Genomic DNA, 6000 nt, shown 5'->3' with positions numbered 1-6000 from the left:
TTTGGTAGCTTATGTTATATTATCCTAATCTGGTTCATTTGTGTCCAAATATCTCATTTTGTCCCTGTAAGCCAAGGTTATAAAAGGGAGTCTCCCATAATGAATAACAGCAAGGACACATTTCCTAGAAGTCCTCCAGAAGTTTCCCTTTGTTCTCTTTAGCCAAAATTGTGACACTTGGAAGCATTTAAACCAATCACTGAAAAAGAGAATAGAACCATTATGATTGACTTAAATCAATCAAAACCTATTCTTGGACTTGAAGTAGGTATATCTAGTGTGCATTGTAAGGCCAAAGGAGGTGAGAAACAGGGTTTCATTTAGAAAAAGACAGAGGTTTAAAACAGAAAAGAGAAAAAATAGGTGGATGAAAAGTAGAAGGAAGGAAGGGAAAAGTAGGGGGAAGGTAAGAACATAGATACAGTACATTATATATATTGTAAATTTCACATTCCAAGAAGACATAGACATTTTTTAAAAGAGAAAGATAGGGTAAATGCACCAATTGTATTTCTTACATTTGCTAAATTGGGGCAATAAATGTCATTATCAGACATATTATATGTAGATTATATCAAAGTATACTATGATATTGCAAAATATCTTCCAGAGATCTTCATCATGTTTTTTTAGTTTGCATCTGCCTTATATGTACTGTGTTTTATTTTCCCTTTGAAAGATGTCTCTATTTCCTAGCTATATTTTATTTATAAAATTTAAAATTCAACTTGAATATATTAAGTCACTATCTTGTTTTCTTTAAAATATTGGCTCTATTATCAACCATTACACAGATTTATGGCTGTTTTACTTTTTCAGAGTAAATATATTCTCATTTTTCACAGGGTGACAGGCAAATATTTTAAAGTTTCCATTATTTAGTATCAGAAAATAAAATTACTGTATACTTTATTATAAAACATATAATATTAATGTCACTCAAATGTATTATAATTTTAATATACATCTTATAGTAGTTTTCTTGGCTTATATAAATTTAACTCTTTGAAAATATAAGCCAAAGGAATCAGTCTTGAGGATATTTAAGCATCAATAATGTATAACCATGTAATGAAACAATACCAAATAATGTAATAAATAGCAAAAGGAATGTAGTAAATTTAGGAAAACATCAAACATTCTTAACAGTAAAAAAATTGATGACTAAGAATTCTGTTCTATATTAGTATTTTTTTTTCAACAGAATTATTATGCATTGCTTTTCTAATTGGTATCTAGAATATATGAAGCACAGGGAATACAAAAATTAAAAGGAAATTAGTAATATTTTTAAGGAGCCTTATCTAACAGAAGAGCCAGCTGACCCCACTGCAGTACCGCAAAATACACACATTACTTAAGGGGAGCAAAGAAAGCACACAAAGAGGAGGCATTTAATTCTATTTTGAAGCTTAGGAAAAAGGTTTGACAGGGCTCATAGCTATTATGTTATCTCATGTTATGAGATAAGATTTTATAGGCATAGATAATAAATAGTGTAAATATCTTAAAGATGTAAAAGTTTATTTTCTTATTGCAACTACTTTTTTCATTTTTTAAAATAACGTGTACTGCATTGCAAAAGTACCTGAAATTCCTTCTAGTTAATACACATGCACATGTGTATTTTGATATCAGAGTTAAAAGTTTATAAAAACTACTTCCAAATTTTCTCAACATTGGCCAAAGATCCAAAATTTGATCATTTATGTAAAATAGTTCCATGTAACCTGTTTTATAACTTAATAAAGTCATACAACAAAAGCCATATACTTTCATGCAATAATATAACAAGTAGATTAAACTAGCATTACTCATAATGAGATTACAAGGGAACTTAGTTTTGACTTCCGTGTATCTTTAAAACAAATTGAGTAGAATTATTTTCCCAGTGCCTTTCATGAAAACTCAGGTGGTGTCAGGATTTTTTCAGTCAAACGTCATGTTTTTACTTTATAAATAAAGGCATTATCTCATTTCACAAATTAAATTGTCTGGCACCATTATACAATGAAAGCTTTGAAAGTGATTTTAAGTATATCTGCCTTCCACAGATAGGTACTGCAGGAAAGAATTAGTTGATCAACTAATGTCTCCTCTTAACTTCTGGCTTCTTTCTTCACTTGTTTTTCCTCTCTAGCTTGTTAACTGTAGATTCTGAGAAAGGAGAGGGAAGGGAGAAATGAAAGAGGGATCAGGAAAATTATTACCTGCACAGATGTTTAATTGCTACCCTGAGCTTTCTTTTTAATTTACTTGCTTTTTAAAGGCATTCTGAAGCTCTGACATTCTCATATTTATTTTACAGCAGACCACCTTACTAAAATCTCTTACACATCTACCAGTATAAACAAAAATTCTCTTGTCATTCCAAATTGGCAATAACATTCAGTTCGCTTCAATTCAGATTAGTTGCTCAGTCGTATCCAACTCTTTATGATCCCATGGACTGCAGTACGACAGGCTGTCCTGACCATGACCGACTCCTAAAGCCTACTCAAACTCATGTCCGTCCAGTCGGTGATGCCATCCAACCGTCCCATCTTCTGTCATCAATTCTCCTCTTGGCTTCAATGTTTGCCAGGCTTAGGGTCTTTTCAAATGAGTAAGTACTTTGCATCAGGTAGCCAAAATGCCGGAGCTTCAGCTTCAGCATCAGTCCTTCCAATGAATATTCAGGACTGATTTTATTTAGGATGGGTTGGTTGGATCTCTTTGCAGTTCAAGTTACTCTCAAGATTCTTCTCCAATACCACTGTTGAAAAGCATCAATTCTTTGGTACTCAGCTTTCTTTATAGTCCAACTCTTACATCCATACATGACTACTGGAAAAACCAAAGCCTTGACTAGATGGACCTTTGTTGGCAAAGTACTGTCTCTGCTTTTTAATTTGCTGTCTAGGTTGGTGATAGCTTTTTTCCCAAGGAGTAAGCATCTTTTGATTTCCTGGCTGGTGTCACCATCTGCAGTGACTTTGGGGCCCCCCAAAAGAAAGTCTGTCCCTGTTTCCATTCTTTCCCCATCTATTTTCCATGAAATGATGGGACCAGATTCCATGATCTTAGTTTTCTGAATGTTAAGTTTTAAGCCAGCTTGTTCACTCTCTTCTTTCACTTTCATCAAGAGGCTCTTTTGTTCTTCTTGGCTTTCTGCCATGAGGGTGGTGTCATCTATGTATCTGTGGTTACTGGTATTTATTCTAGCATTCTTGATTCCAGCTTCTGCTTCATTCAGCCCAGCATATCACATGATGTACTCTGCATACAAGTTAAATAAACAGGGTGACAATATACAGCTTTGATGTACTCCTTTCCAATTTGGAGCCAGTCTGTTTTTCCATGTCCAGTTCTAACTGTTACTCATTGACCTGCATACAGATATCTCAGGAGGCAGGTTAGGTGGTTTGGTATGCTGATCTCTTTAAGAATTTTCTACAGTTTGTTGTGATCCACATAGTCAAAGGCTTTGGTATAGTCAATAAAGCAGAAGGAAATATTTTTCTGGAACTTTCTTGCTTTTTCTATGACCCAACTGAGGTTGACAATTGATCTCTGGTTCCTCTACCTTTTATAAATCGAGCTTGAACATCTGGAAGTTCACAGTTCACATACTTTGAAGCCTGGTTTGGAGAATTGTGAGCATTACTTTATTAGTGTGCAAGATGAGTGCAATTGTGCAGTAGTTTGGACATTAATTGGCATGGCCTTTCTTTGGGATTGTGATGAAAACTGACCTTTTCCAGTCCTGTGGCCTCTGCTGAGTTCTCCAAATTTGCTGGTATTTTGAGTGTACAACATTCAAAGCATCATCTATTAGGATTTGAAATAGCTCAATTGGAATCCCATCACCTCCACTAGCTTTGTTCATAGTGATGCTTCCTAAGGCCCACTCGACTTCACATTGAGGATGTCTGGCTCTAGGTGAGTGATCACACCACCATGGTTATCTGGGTCAGGAAGATCTTTTTTGTACAGTTCTTCTATGTATTGTTGCCACCTCTTCTTAATATCTTCTGTTTCTGTTATGTCCATACAATTTCTGTCCTTTATTGAGGCCATCTTTGCATGAAATATTTGCTTGGTATCTCTAATCTTCTTGAAGACATCTCTAGTCTTTCCCATTCTATTATTTTCCTCTATTTCTTTGCATTGATCACTAGGGAAGGCTTTCTTATCTCTCCTTGCTATTCTTTGAAATTCTGCTTTCAAATGGGTATATCTTTCCCTTTCTCCTTTACCTTTAGCTTCTCTTCATTTCGTGGCTATTTGTAAGGTCTCCTCAGACAACCATTTTGCCTTTTTGCATTTCTTTTTCTTGGGGATGATCTTGATCAAGGCCTCCTGTGTATCTCATGAACCTCCTTCCATAGTTCTTCAGGCTCTCTGTCAAATCTAATCCCTTCAATCTATTTTTTACTTTCACCACATAATCATAAGGGATTTGATTTAAGTCATACCTGAATGGTCCTTTTCATTATAGGGGACTGGAATGCCAAAGTAGGAAGTCAAGAAACACCTGGAGTAACAGGCAAATTTGGCCTTAGAATACAGAATGAAGCAGGACAAAGACTAATAGAGTTTTGCCAAGAAAATGCACTGGTCATAGAAAACACCCTTTTCCAACAACACAAGAGAAGACTCTACACAAGGACATCACCAGATGGTCAACACCAAAATCAGATTGATTATATTCTATGCAGCCAAAGATGGAGAAGCTGTATACAAAAACAAGACCAGGAGCTGACTGTGGCTCAGATCACATACTCCTTATTGACAAATTCAGACTTAAATTGAGGAAAGTAAGGAAAACCACTAGACCATTCAGGTATGACCTAAATCAAATCCCTTATGACTATACAGTGGAAGTGAGAAATAGATTCAAGGGACTAGATCTGATAGATAGAGTGCCTGATGAACTATGGACAGAGGTTCCTGACATTGTACAGGAGACAGGGATCAAGATCATCCCCATGGAAAAGAAATGCAAAAAAGCAAAATGGCTCTCTGAGTAGGCCTTACAAATAGCTGTAAAAAGAAGAGAGGTGAAAAGCAAAGGAGAAAAAGAAAGATATAAGCATCTGAATGCAGAGTTCCAAAGAATAGCAAGAAGAGATAGAAAGCCTTCTTCAATTATCAATGCAAAGAAATAGAGGCAAACAATAGAATGGGAAACACTAGAGATCTCTTCAAGAAAATTACAGATACAAAGGGAATATTTCATGCAAATATGGCCTCAATAATGGACAGAAATGGTATGGACCTAACAGAAGTAGAAGATATTAGGAAGAAGTGCCAAGAATACACAGAATAACTTACAAAAAAGATCTTTACAACCAAGATAATCATGATGGTATGATCATTCACCTAGAGCAAGACATCCTGGAATGTGAAGTCAAGTGGGCCTTAGGAAGCATCACTATGAACAAAGCTAGTGGAAGTGATGGAATTCCAGGTGAGCTATTTCAAATCCTGAAAGATGATGTTGTGAAAGTGCTGCACTCAATATGCCAGCACATTTGGAAAACTCAGCAGTGGCCACAGGACTGGAAAAGTTCAGTTTTCATTCCAATTCCAAAGAAAGGCAATGCCAAAGAATGCTCAAACTACCACACAATTGCAGTCATGTCACACGCTAGTAAAGCAATGCTCAAAATTCTCCAAGCCAGGCTTCAGCAATACGTGAACCGTGAACTTCCAGATTTGCAAGCTGGTTTTAGAAAAGGCAGAGGAACCAGAGATCAAATTGCCAACATCTGTTGGATCATGGGAAAAGCAAGAGAGTTCCAGAAAAACATCTATTTCTGCTTCATTGACTATGCCAAAGCCTTTTACTTTGTGGATCACAATAAACTGTGGAAAATCCTGAAAGAGATGGGAATACCAGACCACCTAACCTGCCTCTTGAGAAACCTATTTGCAGGTCAGGAAGCAACAGTTAGAACTGGAGATGGAAAGACAGACTGGTTCCAAATAGGAAAAGGAGTATGTCAAGGCTGTATA

The sequence above is a fragment of the Ovis canadensis genome, chromosome 25, assembly GCF_042477335.2.
Source record: "Ovis canadensis isolate MfBH-ARS-UI-01 breed Bighorn chromosome 25, ARS-UI_OviCan_v2, whole genome shotgun sequence".
Lineage (NCBI taxonomy): Eukaryota > Metazoa > Chordata > Mammalia > Artiodactyla > Bovidae > Ovis > Ovis canadensis.
The sequence above is the reverse complement of the archived record's forward strand: the minus strand, read 5'-3'. Positions refer to the sequence as shown.